General features: G+C 34.8%; 1 protein-coding gene and 1 pseudogene across 5 annotated transcripts in view; both read right to left on the bottom strand.

Moving 5' to 3' along the window:
- The window catches only part of Hs3st5 (heparan sulfate-glucosamine 3-sulfotransferase 5), a 286,031-nt gene that overhangs the window by 248,430 nt on the left and 15,437 nt on the right, over positions 1 to 22,164 (bottom strand). The window lies entirely within an intron of this gene.
- Positions 20,233 to 21,184, bottom strand: LOC109676086 (destrin pseudogene; annotated as a pseudogene).

Here is a 22,164-nt window from a genome sequence, read left to right as displayed (position 1 = left end):
TCTCTCTTCTTTTCTTTCTTTCCTTCCTTCCTTCCTGCAGTACTAGGGTTTTAACTCAGGGTCTCATGCTTGCTAGGCAGGTGCTCTGCCACTTGAACCCCTCCACCAGTCTGACATGTAAAAGTTTCTTAAAGGCTAGATGCAATGTGGAATCTGAAACCATATCAATGTACTCAATTACACTGAAATCCATTGGTCTGTATTTCACTTTGAGTCTATAAATCTTTTAGCAAACATAAATTGTACCATTAAACACTGGTCACTTGGAAAATCTGAAGATCTTTCAAATGTTGACACATTTAATTATCCAAAATCGCATTCACTGATATCACCAATTTTTCTTTAGAAGAGTCTTAAAGTACTGGAAAGCTATCTTACTAATAGTGGCATATATAAGCTTTCCAGTACTTTGAAGTGAGAGGCTCACTTTGTTCATTTTTGAGAAAATGTCTGAAAATACCCATGTATGAATAACAGTAGCTCATTTATCAATCATTCTTTCAAGCAAATACTTGGTTTCATGAAAAAGTAGCTAGTTCAGCTAGCAACTCATTCCACATCAGCTTTATCCTCAAGAACCATTGAGTGCAGCAGAAATGCTTTGTGCCAATGTCACATTTCAGCACACAGTTCATTAAAAAGACCAGGCTCAAGGAGTGACATTAATATAATTAGTAATTTTTACTATTTCACAAGAACATTCCTAAATAAATCTGTCTCCTCCTCCTCTGCCCTCTTCTCTTAGCACGAATGCATGACAATCAGTTTGGTGCCACTTTCCACTTTTTTTTTTGCACCATCAATGCAAATATCAAAATAAAGAGGACAAAAGCCACCTTTGTATCATGAGACTCCTCTGACAGTGACTAGAGGAGTTGAAGAGTTCATGAAAAACACTTTGTGTTTTTCCCCTATGTTCTAATGGCAAATTGTTATCTGTTATTGAGATTATAAACTAAAAACAATTTCCTTTTACAGGTTAGCAAAAGGAAGAGATAAATATGGGGTGTTGTATTAGAAGTAGGTATAGTTGCTATAAGAAGAATTATATTTGAAAGATACTATTTGAGTCCTTAAGTTAAACAAAGGTGTATTAAATGATAATAGATCCAATAGGTTTAATAAATTGTGTCAGAAACCTATAAACCCTACTTATTCTTGAGCTAGTTGGAAATCACAATCACCAAGAGAAGCTATAAATAGTTGTACTTTATTTAGGGAACACACATTAGGATATGATTGCTCCTTTGGGTTCATTTCAAAATCTCCTTATTCTTACTGAAACTCAGTTCTGACCACCATAGTACAGGTAGAAGCAGCAACTGGCAGAGGCTCTTGGGGAATGATGTATAATTAATGAGAGTATCAGGAAAAGCCCGAACATGTTACTGCATTCTTGTTAAACAAGGACTCCTGAGTCATGATCACGGAAAATGTCAACTGGACTTCTTTTATTATTTTTTTTCATTTTATTTATTTTTTTGTCTTTTTGTTCTGGTACTGGGAATTGAACTCAGGGCCTCCCATTTGAGCCCTGAGTCCTATTGGTTTTAGCTTGTTTTTCAGATAGTGCTTTCACTAGCTTTGCCCAGGCCAGTCTCAGGCTGCAATCATCCTACCTTCTAAGTAGCAAGGATTACATGTGTGCACCATCACACCCAGTCCTGGACTTCCTTTATTGTTGATACAGAAGATCCAAAGCAAGACTTTATGGGTTCTGAGAGGAAACTCCACACTTTGATCCCTAAACCATTATAATACTATACCCCTGATATGATCCAAGATAAGTTTGGTAGGACACTCTTCTGGTCTTTACTCCAGGGTCCCTGTTGTGGTATACCAGTGGTTAAAACAGTGGTTGAATGATACAAAAAAATGTTTCACCTTTCCTCATAATACAGGATGACACATTTGTTACTAATTTTTTTAACATAGTAATGTGTTGAAAATCACACAAGGATTTCTAAGAACTACAATAAAAGCCACTATTATTTCTTAAAATAACAAATGCGTAAGAATTTTATTGCTACAATAAAATTTGACATGGAAACTAGAATAAAATTGGACTTATTGATGTTGGTCTAAAATAAGTTTCCTGAGGATAGTCATAAAGATAATTTTGAGGGTGGTGTGGTTCATGCCTGTGATTCCAGTTACTTGAGAGGCAGAGATTAGAAGGATCGCAGTTTGAGGCCAGTTCAGGCAAAAAGTTTGCAAGACCTCATCTCACCAAAAAGCTGGACAATGTGGTGCACACCTGTCATCCCAGGTACAAGAGAAGCATAAGCACAGGTATCAGGGTCCAGGCCATCCTGGGCAAAAACACTGAGAACTTATTTTAAAAAAATAACTAAAGTAAAAAGAGATGGGAGGCATGGCTCCAGTGGCATAGTATGTGCATAGCAAGTGCAAGGCCCTTAGCTCAAATTCCAGTATTACCAAAAAATCAACAATAATTTTGATCCTGAAGCCTATGTAAAGCAATGCATATCATATGAAAGTTCTACTTTGGCTTACTTCCTTATGGGTGGAAAAAATCCATATTTAAATTTAAAAAGCAAATGAACTGGCCTTTACTAATGAAGTGTAATTTGATTTCTTTTAATGGATAGTAAAATATTGACAGCAGCATATCCCAGAAAATTTGGAATATCACCATTTTAATTAATACCAATTCAAGGCAAATTCAAATTTATGCTCAAAGATATTCTTATTTATCAGTTTCACATTGTTTTTGAATGAAATCATTTTAGAGGCTTTGAGTATCTTGATACATACAATATTCCTCAAATTTATAAGATAACAATTAGTCAATTTGCAGTATTAAGACTGATACAGTGAAAATTTAATGAGTTAAGTCATAATGAATGCTTAGAGGTGATTGTTTTAGAAGGCAGATAAATTACTTAGGAAAAATCTTATACAGTGACATTGCTCACAAAGAAGGAAATACATAAATAATAAAATGGTCTTTATTTCAAGAAAATATAGAAAAACTGATTATAGGAAATGCCTACTAAAATGTTAAGTTGAAAATTTATATACTAATAAGTATAGGAATAAATTAAGAGTGAATTGAATTTTTAAAGATTCTTTTTATACTGTAAGTCTCTTAATATTCTTAACTGTGTTCAATTTGCCCACCCAGCAGGAAATAGTCCAGTTTTACACTTACCACATGGCTCTCTGATCATTTAAGTATAAATAGAGGAAAAAATAGCTCTTTCCTGATATTTTGATTTAGAACTGTAGCTCTGTGAAATGCCTCAGACCCTGTGAACTTCTCTAGCACCTGGTCCCGGGAGGAGGCAAAGTCCAGTTAAGAAGAGGTTAGTGAACAAGTAGGTTTGCAAGGTGAGTCTCCTGATAGCTCTTTGCATGCCAACAAAACCTTGAAATGTCCATGGAGACACTCCTGCTCCCTGGTAGCTGAAACACAGGTCTAATTGTTGACCAAGTGCTCTCAGAGTCAAGCAGATATAAAAGAAGAAAATGGCAAACTTCAGACTGACATCATGTTAACTGGAAACTAAGAGGCAAAAATGAGATTTAATCCCTTACATCACTGCTTCTTATATTTTAGTGAACAAAACACTCATCTATGATGTGACTAACTATACAGATTGCAGAGTCCCAACTCTAAAGATGCAGATTTTAAAGAAGAAGGGCCAAGGAAACTTGCTTTTTACAAGTAACCTAGTGGATTCTGGTGAAAGCTGTTGTTTTGACCACACTGCAAGAAATTCTTTCACAGAATGCAGATTTAAGCACTAGAAGAAATGAAATTTCTAAAAGGGTGGTATGCTTAAAGTAAATGAAGTTTATAATACACTTAAAGGTACAAATGGAGTGGTCCAGGACATAAATAGAAGCAGTTAATAGTAGAAAACCTCCTACTGTGGAAGTGAATTGTCAATCAGATGCATTCCACATATTTCTAAAATATCACCCAGTAAATGAGTTGAGTAGTAACCTTGGATTGGAAAAGTTACACATTCCTTTATGTTAAGCATTTTCATTTTTAATATGATGCATAAAACACTGAAAAATATAGTGCTACATTTGTCTTTTGGCCAAGATTGTTGAACATTTTAAGCAGAGAATTAAGTTGGCATTAAATATTGCCAGGGCTCCTTTCCAGTTTTCTGTTTAATAAATATAAAAGTCTATCTAAAGAAAAAGGTCTCTATACTTATTTATCCTTCTGAATATGCCTTTCATCAAGGTCTTAAGGTAATGATCAGAGAGCCAAACTTCTGAGTCAGTGGAAAGCTCATATGTGAACCCCTTTCCTCCATGTCACAGCAAAGGAAACAGTGAATTTGTGACAGAATGATCAGGAACAAAATAATGCCATCATCTCCATTAAAGGCTGAAATTGAACTCCAAATTAAAATCCTTACTTTTAAAATAACTTACAAGTTTCTTGGAGAGGTAGCTCCTAAAGGGTGTAATTAGTTCATTTATTATACAATAGCTACTCAATAAATGAGTGAAAGATCTGCTTTTACTATGTGCCAGTGGTCACAGAGAGGCAGTCTTACATGAAAAAGTTTGGGACTCTAGATGTTTGTTTACAGAGAGGAAAGTAATCAAATAAATTAAGCTTATCTGTAAATTACATAAGAACTGGAGTAAGAATGCCCATTAAAATAGCATTTTACAGTTGTATGGTAAAAGGCAAAAAACAAAAATCAAGTGTCTTTAATAGAAGAAATAATTTTACTTACACACCAAATAGTTTTTTCCTTCCTCATGAGTACTCAGAAAATCTACTGTTTTTTCAAGCACTTTGCATGTTGATTAAACTTTGTACACAGTAAATATTCATTGTACACAAATTTATTTAATGGTAGGATTTGCAATAATAACAGAATTTTTCATCTACTTTCACCTATATAAACTTACCTGAAGTCCTCAAAGTCTCCTAGAAAAATAAATAGTTTGGCAATGCTGTGGTTTACTATCAGATTATATATGTCCCAGTAGGTTGAATATGTTGATAGTGGCAAAGTCATCAGAATTAAATATTCAGGCTAAAGAAAAAATGAAGTAAATAAGCAAAGAAATAGAACTACCAATTTTATTCATCGAAACAAATATTGCTATTTAAAGTAACCAGACAAGAATGCAAAGTTAATCTATTAGTCTATTAGCCTATTAATCATAGTACTGTTTATAATGATAAAAATGAAAAACAAAACAAAATAGCAACAATAAAAATAATTGTATGTTCATTCCTAAGGATGTGGTTAGCCAAAATGTATAACTTTCAAATAATAAAATCCCATACAATATTTTCTTTGGTTGGGGAAGCAGTGCTGGGTTTGAACTCAAGGGTTCTCACTTGCTAGGCAGGCTCTCTACCACTTAATTCACATCCCCAGTCCCTTTTTCTTTTTGAATCTTTTTTTTTGGGGTTTATTTATTCATTTATTCACATGTGCATACATTGTTTGGGCCATCTCTCCCCCCTGCCCCGTACTCCCTCCCTATCCCTCCCCCACCAGTCCTCTTTTGCTTAAGTTATTTTCCAGATAGCATCTCCTATTTTTGCCTGTGGCCAGCCTCAGACTGCCATCCATCTACATCTGCATCCTGCATTGCTGATATCACTCACAGTCAGGCAGCACCACACCTGGCTTACTTTGTTGAGATGGAGTCTCACTAATTTTTTTTTTGTCCTGGCTGGCCTTGAACCATCATCCTCCTGATCTCTGCCTCCAAGAAACTGGAGTTACTGAAGTGGGTCATAATCTGACCTTGAAATCCTATATAATTCTAATCTTTATTTACTAAGATGATAGAAAGAAAGCTACATATTTCTATTATAACATTTAAAAATAAAGCTTTTTTTTTAGTTGTTACCTCTTAAAAGGCTACTACAAGCAAATATTTTCTATGATCATAACTCAATCAATGCATGGCTTACTAAGTATTTCATTATTTAAGTCATTTTTCAGCAATTTGCTTTGCTCACTAAGTAATGTCCTTCATTAATGCATGATCAGATGGCAGTTTCACCTTTTCAATAAAATAGAGTCCAATAAAATAGCAAAAATGCGATTTAAAGCATTTTTGTCTTTTCCTTCCTCTAGGAAAACTTGGGCCAGACTTATATTTAGACTAATACAAAATTGTTCAGGAATAGTTGGATTTCTTGTTTATGTTTGCAAACTAATATGGAACTTCTGTCAAAAATTTAAGAATGATGAAGAAGAGCTTTCTTTCAAAAAGAAAACTGGTATAAACTATTTTAGAAAGTCAAAAACATAGGTTGTCTGACATTTCAGTACGTATGCTAGAACAAACAGATTACAAAAGAAGCAAAAGACATTTATCTATATTTCTTACCATAAGCCTAACTTACCATATGCATAAGTTAGGCTTAAATAGAATGTAAAATATTTGCATTTGTTAATATATAAGCTAAAAGTATAACTGTTCTATAATAAAATACAAGGGAAGATCCTTGAGGTAGACAAAGATGATAACATTTTAAAAAAATTGGTAAGTTGGACTTCATTAAAGTTATAATTTTGGTTTTGAAAATATATTATCAAGAAAATATATCACTTCTGGTTTTCAAGAAATTTATCAAGAAAATAAAAAGGCAAGTCACAGACTAGGACAAAATATCTACAATAAACATAATGACAAAAAAATTAAAAATCTGGATAATTAACAAAATCAACCCAATTAAAAATAGCCAAAAGATTTGAACAGACACTTCATCAAACAAGACAAACTCATTGCCCACAAGCACATGAAAAGAAATGAAACCTAAACTCACAGTTGGTAGCAGGGAAAACATTAAAAACAACAATAACAAAACACTGACAGTATCCATTTTGAGTGGTGATGGGTCTTGTGGGAATACAACCACACTAGTCAGTTTTATAATCTTGGAAAGTTAAATAAGCACTGACAGTGGGATTCAACAATTCCAGCTCTAATGCATGATAAATAAAAACATATCCCAAATAAATCTTATAAAAGAAGGTACATAGTAGCTTTATCCATAATAAGACTAAACTGTAATCAAACCAAATGTCCAACAACTGTGGTACAATCATACAGTGCATCACTACTTAGTAATAAAAATAAATGAACTAATGATAAAATTTAATGGATAAAATTTTCAAAATGTAGAGAAAATATACACTGTATGATTTCATATATATAGATCAAGCAGCACTAATTGATAGTGATAAAAAATCAGATTAATAGATACTAGGGAGCAAATGAGAGTATTGCCTATAAAGACACATGGGGGAATTTTCGGAGAAATGAAAAAAAGTGCTTGATATTTTTATTATGGTAGTTGTTAAATGGGTACATAGATTTATCAAAACTTGCCAAGATGAATACTTAATATGTGTGCACTTTATGTAAATTACATATTGCTCAAGTAATTAAAAATAGACTGTTGCCTGTAGGGGTTAGAAATAAGGGAATTTCTGACATCAGAATCACTGAGAGAGCTTCATAAAATAGATCACTGGATCTCACTCCAAGTTTTTGATTCAGTAGGTATAGGGTGATATTCCAGAATTTTGCATTCCTAATAAATTCCCAGGTGGTGTTGATGGGACTAGTCCAGAGGTCACATGTGAAGAACCTCTCCTTTGCAAGTAGATTAGATTTTTAGAAATGATTTCTAAACTGAGATTTTAGATAGGGGAATTTCAGTTGTCACAAGATACTGTGGTCCTACACAAAGAAATCATTAAAGTTGGAATCCATATATATGACTCTCAATTTCTTTTTTGGTACTGGGGTTTGAACTCAGGGCCTTCACCTTGAGCTACTCTACCAGCCCTTTTTTGTGAAGGGATTTTTGAGATAGAGTCTCACAAACTATTTGCCTGGGCTGGCTTCGAATCTCAATCCTCCTGATTTATGTCTCCTGAGTAGCTACGATTACAGGCATGAGCCACCAGTGAGTGCCAGGCTATGACTCTCAATTTAATGGAATGAAGTTTAGTGTTTTGAAAAATTTGCTGGAAAAAAATAAAAGTTTTTTTACTTGCTTTCATCACAGTTACCAAATACTCTAAAATTAAATACATTTATGTATGTGTGTGCATGCTCTGTTTTTTATTTTTTTTGCCTCTGGAGATGGGGAAGTTTTCATCAAATTTCCAAATGAATACGATCTAAAAGATTAAGAAGTACTAAAGTAATTTTATGAACATCCTTTCTGTTTTTAATTTTCACTTATATGTTTTCTTCATAGATAAAGAGTAGGCACACATGGAAGCCTACATCTTCATTTTTATTTATGCTGAGTACTCAGAACTTTTAGATGTAAGACTTGGCATAAATAGTATGTAGGTCACTAACTGTGAAGAGGACAGAATAAGGGCACACTATTAAGAGTAACAAGTAAAGAAAGAGCCCTGAGAGTTGCAAAGCAGTCTAGGTGTAATTTTTTTGCCTAAGATTAAAATGAAGATATCTTCAATTTTATGTTATTTTACTGCCTCCATCCCTCACTATTCCTAGTTCCAATATAATTACAGCAACAGATTTTCATGTAAAATGAATAACTTTTATTTAGCTTGGGTAATATTAACAACAGAGCATGTGTGGCTGTAAGAGCATTTTTATTTAGGCAAATAAAATTTCATGTACAGAATGTACAAAAATTATACACATTATGATTAATTTATAATCTATATTTGCCTTTATTCAAAGAATTTTGACACCTGATATTAGAATGTAGCACATCTCTTTATTTATTGTATTCTATTCTTATTATTCCTTATAAAAATACAAGATATATATTTTTGGTGTTCTCCTTTATTTGGTAAACACATAATTAGGGGGTCATTTTAGTTTCTCAGCCAACTACTTGCACTCTTATCACATCCAATTATTTCCAAAAAATATAAAAATGCTCTATGAGTGTTTACTCATAGAGCTCAACTATTAACAGATTTAGTACACACGTTTCACATTAAATATTGTAGAAGTTTTCAAATATGTGGTCCATTAGTTTTTGTGATTTAGAGATGACAGAAATAAACAACTTGATTGTAAGACACTATAACCACTATTAATTCATTATACGCTATTTTATGAAAAGATTTGGCTTTTATTTTTCTGCATGCCTTTCAACAGGTTACAGTCTACAGTCTAGATAGTGTATGTACATTAAGTTCTTTAAGAAGACAAAAAAAAACCCTCAAATTTTCTTTTATCTAAACTTTGTTTCCTCCACCATTTTTAATCTTTGCATAAAATCACCTTGCAGAGTGGTCTTCTTTCCCTTCTTCTTGTCTGAGCTGTTGCTAACAGCTTTTAATTTGGGAAGTCTACTCTGAGTTCACTGCGCCTCACTGCTTTCAGCTCAATTGTTTCTCTAGCCAGCAGAGCATTTCATTTCTCCTGAAGGTCACTGCAGGCTGCCAAGGCTTTGAAAACATACCATCATTTCATTCATGCTGCCATCTAACCCTGCAGTGCCATTAAGAGAAATGGAAGTAGGCATGTGACTTTTTCTATTAACAATTATGGAATTTATTGTCATACAAAGTGAATTAGTCCATCAGTGTGCAAAGATACTCTATAATCTCACCTTTTTTTCCAAAGGCAATAGAAATCGTTTTTGTATTTTAGTAGTTTGCCTGTGCACAGATAATTATTTGTATAAGTTAGACCACGTCATCTGCTTTTTGCAATTACTTTCCCAACCATATCACTACCAGTTGCAATAAACCAATGATGCAGGAAGCAGTCCAGATCTAAGGACACTCATAAAGCAAGCACTACATTGGCCATCTGTTGGAGGAGGGATGGCATTAAATGTAATGTGGACCTGGAACACATCCAGTATTGTTTATTCTGTCACATATCAGATAAGCACAGAAATCAAATTGATGATTTTTTAATTCCAAGGGGACAAGAAATGGAGAGCAGAAAAGGGAGATGATGCTATATCCTTTGAAAGTGCTCAAATAACAACTTGATTCAAAAAGAGAAAAAATATATAAGCAGATGATCTCAGAAGAGGAGTGCTGCACATTACATAAGCCAAATATTTGTATTATTGACTAACAAGTGTATTTAAATGTCACTTATATCCTCTGCCGTTAATATTGTTAGAAAAAATTAAGCTTTCCTCCATGAAGTTAACTGAATGATCAGCACAATTCGGTTCTAAGATTTTAAAGGCATGAACAGTTTTTTTCATATTTTAGAATATTTAAATGTTTTAGATCATTTTAGATGTCGATGTTTCATCTTAGCTTATATAACAGAGAAATAAACTGCAAACAAGGAAGTTTTTTTGTTTTTTTGTTGTTTTTAAGTTCTAGGGCAATGCAATTGTTGCATAGCAGTTTTACAGTTAGTTTGGGAAATAAAATGAGATTTTCCTTTAAAAAACAAGTTATTTCAGTGTGCTTTACTGGGAAACTCACTGACATTTGTTTCAGAGATCTGATTTAACATCTTAGATTTCCCAGTTATTAGTGAGGTAACTCTATGCAAGTAATTTAATTTTCCTGATTCTCAGTTTCTTTAAAATCTGAGAATGTCAAGCTAAGAACTGATATCTGACTTCTTTGGAAAGCTAAATCTTCATAAAAATGTAAATAACTTTATTTTCAGTTTGTAAATTATACAGGTCAACCTTAGAGGAACTATCCTGAGGACTGGTCATGGTCTCAGATAGACGTGCCCTCTTCCTCCTCACATGACCCCTTCCACTACTAACCAGTTAGTACTAACACACTCAGAGTAAACTTAAGCTTGCAGTGCAGTTACAGACCTTCCTTAAGATGAATGTGCTAATTTAAATGCAAAAAATTTTATAATACTGTTAAAGTCACAATATTGGGGCAACATAGACAGATATGCCATGTGAATAGTATGTTGTGAATTTTTATTATTGTAGGTTTAATGAGAAAAACAGTCATACATCTAATCACTCAACAGATATTCACTGAGTGCGTAATAGTAGGTTTGGCACCTATGTTGTTAGGAACAAAAGGGTAATGGTCCCTGTCTTATACATCTTATACTTTAGTTGGTGAGTGACATCAACATTGGATACTCTGAAAGAGTCCACAAATTATCCTAAGGACTGTTAAGAAGCTACAAAATGATGGTGGTGATTGTTGATGGGCTGCAGGGTAGGGAAAATCCATGGGGAGAAGTGGTTTACTTTAGATGGACTAGTGATCTGTTAGTGATATATTTCTGTATCACTGAAATATATTAACACATACATACCAGTAAGAAAAAGCAAGATGTTCTAATTAACACCACTGTTAATTCAAATGCTCAAATTGGAATACTTAAAGTGAGTTTTTCTTCATTTCAAAGTTTGAACTATCAGCTCTTACACATACAGCTGGCAAGAGTTAAGCCCACTGCAGCGAGAGCAGATGCCACCCTAGATCCTCTACCTTGACCTGCCAAGGCTCATTAATCTCTACTGTTTAACACCTCACTATTCAGGGCTACCCACTCTAGGTTACATACATACTCTTCATGTCTGGCCCCAAATGGAAGGTATTTAGAAAAAGATGTGATATCTAAATTAGCCAAGGTATAGTACATATTTTTAACCTTAGCAATGCTTTAGGTTAACTTTATTCCTTGATTTCAAAACCCATGTGTATTTTAAAAAAAATTATCTGCTTACTTATCACTGGACCATTCCAACTAGTATTTTTCTCCCCTCCTTCACCTATCACAGGGATCTAATCTGAGAATCTCTAAGTGTATGTTATGTTTTAAAATAACTGTCTGAAAACAAAGAACTACCCTTGACAAAATTGCAATAGTTAAATATAGGCCATTGATTTTGCCCATCCAAAGCTCTGCATGCCATCATTTCCTGCTCCTGTATGCAAACTCATTCTCCAAAATTGCTTCTTCTCTAGCTCTGAATAACTAACTGTATCCTACTCCTGTGTCCCTCTTGCAGTTTATAGCTAAGCTTAGAGCATCCAGCATCTTGGTGCCAAATAAGGGCTCTGGCATCAGCAGACCTGAACTCAAATGCCCATTTGTCCTCTTACTACCTATGGGACCATGGCAAAGTAAATGACTGTTGTAGGGAAAGAGAAGCACTTATTTTATCAAGGTGTTATGAGGATTAATAAAAATGAAACTCAGCACCATGGTTTGTGTTAGCAAGTGCTCAGTAACTACTAAACAGTACAATTCCATAATCATTTTCTTAAGAATGACTAAAACATCACTTTGATCAGTGCCCATCAGCTTATGAAATAAGACAGATAATTCCTGTCAACTTCATAATCTTTTTTTACTTTGTGGTAATATTTGTAAAATCAACAGCCAAAATAAAAACCTTCAAACAGTGGCCATTTATACATACATATTTTAAATGTTTATTTGTATTTATGTGGCTTCTATTACATATAATACAGGTTTTCTTATGTCTTCTGAAGATTTTTTTATATTCCAATCTCAAAAAGATTAGAATTATAATCGCTTTAATTTTTCTTAAGCTTAATATATGTCTTGGATTATCCAATATATGTGCACAATGATGCAACTCTTATGACTTAGATGAACTCCCTTCCTTGGGTACAAAGACATTACTGTTAAGAGTGATCCCACAAGTAAATATAGCTTAATAGAATGATTTACACCATAAAGATTTTTGGAAATTCGACTCGTGTAGTGTAGCCTCTGGTTATCAGTTGTCACTGCTATTTTCAAAGTCTACTTATGCCTACAATCAAATCCTATGGAAGCCTTTTGAAGCCCACTTAGATATCTTGGTTAGAAGACAATGTCATCTTCTTATTTCTTAATTCTATTTTCCCCTATTTCCATACAAACACACACACACACACACACACACAACGTATGGGACAGTTAAATGTCATTTTTTCCAGAGAATATATAGATATAGTTGCTTTTATAAATTGGTAGTCATTTCTATCTTAATTTTTCTTAGATTGAATAGTATCCTGCTGTATCAATAGTCCTTAATTTATTTCATCAATTTTATTGGTGGACATTTGTTTTTTGCTAGTATCTTATTACCATAAGCAACATTGCATTCATATATTGAGTTCCTTTGCTCACATGTTGTCAATAGGTTTGTAAGGTTCATTGTTACTTTTCTGTCTGTGGCTCCACCATTATCCCAATCTGGTTTAAAGCCTTATTATCTTCCTCACTTTTCTTCATAATAATATTTGGCATATAAAGCTTAATTATTTTTATTTGCATCTAACCATTAACTGGAGGGAAAGAAATAGTGTTAATAATAAAAGAACATGACTAATAGAAGCTGTTATTAAATACATACAAGACATTCACTAAGAAATATGACAATCAGTAGTAAAGTAAATACTTGGTAGGTGACTGAACTGTCTTGCCACTCTTTACATATATTTTCTTTAATTATTATAATTAGACAGGCTTTATTATGCCCATTTTTCAGATGAAAAGATTAAGACTCGGGTCAAATTAGTAAATTTGACATAGGTCAAACTTACTTATGTTACAAAGTAAATACTGAGGCTGAGCTCTGTACCTGAATTCTCTTAATTTTGAGCCAATACTGTATCCTAAAATCTATAATGTCTCTCTTCTCTTTTCTTGTTTTTTCTTCTTCAAAAAACAAGCTTCTGTTTGCTGCTCAGACTAGTCCTGAACTCCCAGCACAACTGATCCTCCTGTCTCAGTCTTCCAAGTACCTGGAACTGCAAGTGCTTGCCACTGCACCCAGCTTGCAATGTCTCTGTAATGCATGACATTCGTTGTTTCATTAAGTCTTCTGAGTCTTTCTGATCTATTCGGTATTCACCAGTCTAGGGAGGCTAGTGAAATAACCTCTTATGGGTTCTTCTTACCTTTTGCCATTCCCTTCACTCTCTGAACAACCTCTTTCCAATGCTAATTCGATTACACCATAGATGGATCTTTCAATCTAGTGTTCTTGTATTTCACCATCTGGGCCCACTTTCCTTGTTCCTAATTGACATAATTTCAGTGGCAATATTAGGGAATATGAAATGAGGAAGGGCAAGGGAAGTGCTCCTTATTTTTGCCTCAACTAAGCAGTTTTATTTTGATGTGTGTATCCAGGGAGTAGGCTGTAAAATGTTTCATTTTTCAAATAAAACTAAAATGTAAAACTATTCATACTATAGAAATATGAGTTCCATAAACACAAGAGTGATTTTCTCTTTTGTTCACTAAAGTATCCTCAATACCTAGAATAGTCCTTAGAAGTGCTCAAAAGATATTTTTTGAAGGAATTAATGGATTTCACTAATTTTAGCTACATCTATGTACTAATTGAAACACTGAGCAATCTATTCAAGTGCTATATGCTTTCCTCTCCACCTTCCACCCCATATACAACCCTCTACCCCCCACCAGGGAACACGGTGGAGATTAAAGTGTGAAATACTTAGCATAACACATGAAACATTCTAGTCTTTGAATTCATTGCTGTCTCCAAAAATTATTTACTGCTTCATAAACCTATCCTTACTTGGAATGTCCTGTTTTCTTTCCTTGTTACATTTTTCTTCATTAATGACATTAAAGATTTTTTTGATCAGAGTCATTCTTAATTAACTTGGCTAGAGACAGTAGTCCTGCCGCTCAAGTACTGTCATTATGATTCTGTCTGGGCTTACTACTTTCTGGCTTGAGTCACTGATCTCAGTGTTTGCATCCCTAAAAGATTGTAAGATGAGAAAATTGGGGTTCCATTTCATTGCCCACTCATGGGCTCCATTTCATTCAATGGTTGTTATTTGTTGCTAATAGAGCAAGGTCATGTTTCCAAATGTATCTAGTATAGTATCAACACGATACAATATGAACTCTAAACTATTAGGTTCGGCACTATATAAAATGTTCTAGAAAACTGTACAAATCAATGTGCCTTTTTTACAGACACAGATGTATATTCATGTCTGGCACCTGACTATCTGATTGTGGCATTTATCTACAGCTCATGCAAATGAAAGGTGGTAAAAAGTTGGGCTAGTCTAATACTTTCTGGTTACTTAATTTAATAGTTCAATGATTTTGATAGAAAATTCTTTCATATTTGTTATTAAAGTCACACTTAAGATAAATGGAAAAGCCACTTTTCTTATTATCACTATTAAATTTACTTTCCTTTATACTATTTAGATGAATGCAGCATCCAATTTTTTTCATTTATACAATGCTTAATGCATAAAGAGTTTTCTCTGATAGTATGTTCAGTTATTAATAGCACCAATTATAAGTAATGCAACTGTTCATTTCTTCAGAATTTCTACCTCCAAAGTCAGATGAAGAAATCTCTCTATGCCTGCAAATGTGAAACTGAAAAATAAATGTGGTTTTAAAGTAGTAATACAATGTGTCTTTGGAAATGCATACACATTTTCCATTTATTTTGCTCTAACCCTCAAAATAAATAAATCTATGATAGTCAACTGGTTTTAAGGCGATTTAACCTTAATTTTAAGATCACATTAAAAATATTGTCAGCACAACCTTCCTCTAATCAAGTGTGAAAGAAACAGATGGGCCTGCCTTTTCCTTGCACTATGTTTATAGTTACAATCTACATTTGCTCATGTAACACATTAAAAAAAATCAGCTGCAGAGCTGACATCAGAGAAAGTGATTCCTATTCTAAATATATATTCTAAATTCAAAAAGGCAACAGTAAAGCCTATAAATTCTCTGTTGATAAAGACTAAAAATCCATTTCAGCCCAAATAATAAATGTGAAGAAACCTATTTATGAAAGGACAAGAATTCTATAGGCTGTTTCTATAGAAGCTGCCAAGGTGTCACTTAAGAAAATTCGTTACAGTGTATTTCCCTTCCTCTTGTCATCTATTATTCCCAGACTCCTTGAAAGTTTCTTTGGCTTTCCCAATAAAAAAGACTAGATAAGCTAGTGAGATATAGCAAGCATTCTTACTTAATGGAATAGACAGTGTTGAAGTTCCCAAATGTTTGCTGTTCCTCTGTGGAGGAAAAATGTATTTTCTTGCCTATGAGTATGAGATCTGGCCATAGTAAATTGAGTACACGTGACATGCTGCTCTGGGAGGAGCTGCTGGACCCACCATGTCCTCCACAGTGATCCCTTTTCTCTGTAACACAAGTTTTGCCATGTTCATGATAAATGACAGTCAGGGTCTCAAGTGCAGACAACTTGGAGCAAAGCTCTCCAACTTGCAGTGGATGCAGAACGAGAGGGAGAAATGTACCTTTGAGGTGGTAAGGCATTGAGACTTGTCATTTATTACCTCAACTTAACATAGTCTACTCCTAACTAACATCTGTGATAAAGAGCCATGCCCCATAACAAAAGGGGGCTCTTTAGTAGAAGGTATTAGGAAAAAAAGCATAATTGTTATTAGGACTGAAGAAAAAATATATAAAACTTCCTGGAACATATTTACTGATAAATTATTAAAGGACTAAGGACTCAACTTTGTATGACTAGTTAGTCTGTGTAGATTGGGAAGATACAGGTAAAGGGGATACAGGTAAAATCATTAATCTGTTTGTAATAATTTTGAAGGAAACTTCAATACTGAAAGAAACCAAACCATTTCTCATTATAACCAGTTCAACTCCTATTTCTTTGTCTTCCTGACTGTTCAACTTTAATCAATTTAATTTACGCTGAAATTTCTTCATGTGTAAAAGTAGAATATGGAAACTACCTCACAGAATTAATGTGAGGAAACAGGCAATACATACGTAGTGTCTGTGTAGTATCTGGCTTATTATGGCTGCTCAATCATCACTGCAAACCTTATTACTTTCTTTCTCAATAAATGGAAAACTAAAGTTTGTAAAGTTATGCAGAGTATGAGCTTACTGTGGATTAGGGATGATTAAGGAGCACTGGTTTCAGGTCTGGATCTGAATTTGGGCCAAGGAAGTTTCAAAGATTCTTGAAAGAAAAACATTTTTAACTTTAGGACTAAAGACAACTGGAAAGCTATTTTGGAGGGACACTGCACCAAGAGGTGAGCAGAAGTGCTGCTTGTTTCTGTCAGCAGCCATCCCTAGAAGATCCAAGAAGGGGAAGGCAGGGCACTGACTTCTTCCTGTCCTTTCTTAGCTTCCAAGAGTGTAAGATTCAAATGGAGGAAGAAAGGGAAGGAATTTATATGACATAAACACAGCCTAACAGAAGACTTGCTATATATTGCTGTGCCCATCATTGCACATGAAAATTCTTACCCACTTTGGCGCTTTTGTAGATGATGGGGATTCCAGTGTTATTAGCATCCAATTTAATGCCTGGGTGAGAAAAGCCAGAAAGCTTCTAAACAACAGGATCGTGTGAGGGAGTTATACCTGTGTTTTGTATAATATTGTTTCTAAAAACTCTCATCTCTAACTCAGCCCTGGAGGGGCAGAGAGTTTCTGACATGGATAGGTTCCTGGTTTCAGCTCATCACTTTTATTCATCATTTATACGTGGCTTTTGACATTCAATCATGGTACAATGGAGCAAAATCCTTGGACCTAAAAACATCTTGATGCAACATTAGCTTGATGGCTCTGACTGTTTTTAAAAAATGAATGCCCTTCTCCCCAAATTATTTAGTTATAATATGGGCCAGGATTTATTCTGTAATAGTCCCTGCAAATATTTGTCCATTAAAACAAATTTCCTTAGGCACTTGACATGTCATTTGTCAGTTTCTGACTTGTGCCTATGTCCTTTGTCTTTTTCCAGTCAAAGTCTATTTTAGTTTTTAAAACACTTGGTCTGGATGCACAAAGTCCATCAGCAACCCCTCCATATAATGATGTTCTGACTGAAGACATTTGGCTCACATATCCAGAGGTATTCATAGACCATGGATGGATTCTGAAGGTCTGAATGGATTCCTACCATAGCCTTCTCTCACTTATACCAGCCTGTAGGATCACATTTCTGCCATATTGATTCTGATCTCTGATGATGTGTCTTACCCAATTTAAAGGGATATTATGCTATAAGACAAATTTAGCCATATAGTTGGTCAGTGAAGTGCTATCAGATGAGGAAATGATGGTTGTACATTCAGATGATGTTTACAGCTGTTTGCAGGCCCATACTCCAGAAAAAGGAACAAAACAGATTGCAAAAATCCCTTATATTGGTTTAGAATAGGAAGTAAACATTGTATGCATCAGTCTAATCTCCCAGTCTCTGAGTGAATAGATTACCAGGCTTACATCTGCAGAAGATTCATACATCTTCTGCAAAATGAGAGCTGGCTTGAGGCTGAGATCAAAGGGGTTTTCACAAGTCAGCTTGATGGACTTAGGTTACCCTGGCACAATTAATGAAGAGTTAAAATAAGATCCTGTTTAGACCACAGTAGTAGCCTAGGTTCATGTCAAAGGCTAATGCATTTCTAAACATGGAATGGAGATAAGCCTAACCCAATGATCAATCCAAATTGGGTGATTGGTTCAAAGATATGTTAGAATAGAGTAGTGGTATTTCTTCTAAGGTGAGTTGGGTTTGGGACATGGTTTCTTTAGGAGTTTAGAGAGAAAGGAATGGTTGTTTTGTATATGGCTGTTATAGACATGAATAAATGTGAAGAGAGCTGTAACAGAGTTTTGGTGCATGCTAAGATTCAAATTATTTATTTACTATGTCTAACTGTCAAACTATTGTTTCTGCAAGTTATTGACAAGGCAGGTTTGAAGACAAAGTCAAAACACAAGTCAAAACAAAACAAAAAGGAAAAAAATAGCCCACTTAGTTTTATGCAATTATATATAGTTTGCTCACTAAGGTTTGCTCAAATTATTCCTATGTAGATTTTATATAATGTGCCAAAGGTTTGCCTTTTCCTGGAAGCACTTTCTAACCCCTTTCCTCACAATCTATACTTTCTCTTTGTTTACAACACCTCATCATAATGCCATTCAGCAAGTATTTACTGAGCAGCTACTATGTGCCAGGCAAAATTTTAACCTGCTGAGGTTATATTGGTAAACAAAAATCCCTGTCATCAGTAGAGATTATATTCAAGTTGAGAGAGAGAGAGAGCAAATACTAAGTAATTAATCCTTATTTAATTTTAATGTAATACCTTACTTTCTCACCTGACTCTTTGAAGACACCAATTTTATAGATTTAATTTTGGAAAGTTTTACAGTTGAACACTGAGTTGTCAAATACCCATTTTGTGATCACAATGCTTTTTTAAAGTTAAAAATGCTTTCTTTGTTACATAATGCCAATGCTGCTACTTCTAAGTTAAGCTGTTCCTGCATCTCTACGTTGTTCAGCGTCCTGCCTGTGATATTAATGACAATCACTTCCAAGTGTTATTGGGCAGTGGTCCCTTGTGAATGTCACCCATGGTATCTGATCCTCATTTCACATTGTCAGCAAACTGTTCTAGGAAATTAAGTTCTCGAAGGTCCCAGAGGAAACAGCCTCAACGTCTTCCATGTCTTACTGCACCAGATACAGCACAGTTCTTTCTGAAGGAGACACAATTAAAGATCTTGCAGGTGTCCTAGCTTATCAAAATACTGTTTTATTATTTTATTATCAAAGCAGATTACAGTGGAGCCCTAACATGCTTTATGATTAGTTGTTACAAGACAGTGCATGTTCTCCTGAAGATGTACCATGATTTCCAAAACTCAAAGTTGCTCAAAGTGGTCTCTCAGCTAGTGGGGCTGCTCACTGCAGGCACTGTGCCACCTCCTGCCCTCCAACACCCAGCTTGGAGTTGTGCTTCACAACATCAGCACGAATTATAAGCAGACACAATTCTGAGGTCATCTCCATCATACATTTGGTAGAACTGAAGGAATGCCTGTCTTAGCCCTACTGTTGTCAGTGTATTAGTGTCAAATGTTATAAGGAAAATTACATCTTGTTGTTCTGTTCAGGTCAAGGAGGAATAGAGAATTAAGAATAATTTGGGGCCAAGATTATAACCAATCTCCAAGCAAAAGAAACAAACTAACTGCTGCGGTTAACAAAGATGTAATAATTTTCTTCACATGGACTTGTTCTGTGTTGTGAAGTGCATTATTAAAAACCCTGACTCAACAAAAGTCTTTATAGGTCAACTCATCAAAACAGGCAATTGGCCAGTAAGAATGTAATTTCACACCAATAAAACTTTAGAGTCTAGATTTTATTTAGGGCTGTGTTTGTAAATGTTTATAGAATATTTAGTTTACTCTAAAAGATGCCCCCCTCAGAAAGACTCTGGCCTAACCATATTTGCTTTACTTAGATAGCAAGAGGAAAACATTAAACATGGAAGCTTTCAATTTGTGGTAATGATTGATGTACATAGGGCACCCTTCAAAAGCTATAGGAAAAGGGGACCAGGAACTAGAGAAAAGGTGAGATCAAAAAGAATTAACCTAGAAGGTAACACACATGCACAGGAAATTAATGTGAGTCAACTCCCTGTATAGCTATCCTTATCTCAACCAGCAAAAACCCTTGTTCCTTCCTATTATTGCTTATACTCTCTCTACAACAAAATTAGAGATAAGGGCAAAATAGTTTCTGCTGGGTATTGAGGCAGGGGAGAGGGAGGGGGCGGAGTGGGTGGTAAGGGAGGGGGTGGGGGCAGGGGGGAGAAATGACCCAAGCCTTGTATGCACATATGAATAATAAAACAATAAAAAATAAAAAATAAAAAATAAAATAAATAAATAAATAAATAAATTGGACTTTAAAAAAAAAAGCTACAATTAAGGATTCATCTAGCTTTTCATCAATACAAGCCCAACTGAGGTCTTCTGGCCCTCAGTTTGTTTGACATTCACGCCTTATGCCGTGGATTTTCTTTTTGATGGCATCCTTGGAGCTCGTGTAGATCATCTCACTTTTCAGTGGGCACTAGTTCTGGTGCCCACAAGAAAAACATCAACTCTTCTTTTCAAGATTCCTTGGTTTCAAAGCTTGCATCATGCAAAGCATAATGACAATTTTTTTCAGGAAGCAATCCCACAAAATGCTTGAAAGGATCGGCTATGGTAACACCAGTATCTCCAACCAAGATCTCTTCGCCTTCTTCAACAATGATACACTTTTTGCCTGCACTTAGGCAAAAAAAATGATGGTCTTCTTTCTCTTCTTGATTTCTTCTGGTGTGGAACACTTCCGAACTTTCAAGTCATAAAAAATGCAACATATTTCATTAGCAACTTGCACTCCCAATGCCATCTTTGCCCTGGGTGATCGCAGGGACGCGGCGAAAGGAGGCGGCCTGCGCTGAGTCTGCAGAGCGTACTCCTTATGGCAGCTGGACAGAGAGAGCAAGCGCACAGCCTACGCCCGCAATACTTCTTTTCAGTCAATATCTGTGATTCCTATAAACCTTTCAATGAATAATATTCTACTATCAGTTGGTTTCTAAAGCACAAAATAAATCTTTGTTTTTAATAGGATTTTTACATCAGAATATTGTAAGATTCAGCTTTAAATTTAAGGTGTTACAAAGCTTTGTGTGTTTTTTGTTGTCGTTTTGGTTTTCTTGTTTGTTTATTATGCAGTACCAGGGTTTGAACTCAGGGCCTTGAGCTTGCTAGGCAGGCACTCTACTACTTGAGCCACACCTGCAGCCCCAGTTTTGTGATTTAACATTCAAAAGAGTGGTCTTTTCTGAATGCTCATTGAGAAATTTATACTTAATATTCACACAACTGTTGTCTTAGAATTTACTTTTAGTAAAATCTCCTACAGATATGCTCCTAAAATATTCCCCTTTAAATAACTTTGTTAGAATGATTTATGTTTGCAAACAAAAACAGTATATTCTCCAGTTTATATAAATTCATTTAAGGGCCAGTTTGGGACTCTGAACACACAGGCCATAATGCACTATGGGGAAATGAGACTAGAGGGTGGGCCATATAACTTGTGGAATCCCTACTGTTTGCCTCCTTGGACATCCTCCTTGTCCTGCAGCTTATATCCACTAGATGGTGAGTGGGAGAGACAAAGAAAAGAGAGTTTGACAGTGGAAATTAGTTTGAGGATCAATTTAGAGTTCCTGTATTCATATTCATCTTGCTTCTCATTGCCATGGATACACGAGTTGATTTTTTATGAATATAGCTTTTATAATGGCAAATTATAAGATGGCAGTATTTTATACTGAATCTATTTTTACAACTTGAGAAATAAATTTCATCCAGATAACT

This window comes from Castor canadensis, chromosome 1 (assembly GCF_047511655.1).
Source record: "Castor canadensis chromosome 1, mCasCan1.hap1v2, whole genome shotgun sequence".
Taxonomy (NCBI): domain Eukaryota; kingdom Metazoa; phylum Chordata; class Mammalia; order Rodentia; family Castoridae; genus Castor; species Castor canadensis.
The sequence above is the reverse complement of the archived record's forward strand: the minus strand, read 5'-3'. Positions and strand labels throughout refer to the sequence as shown.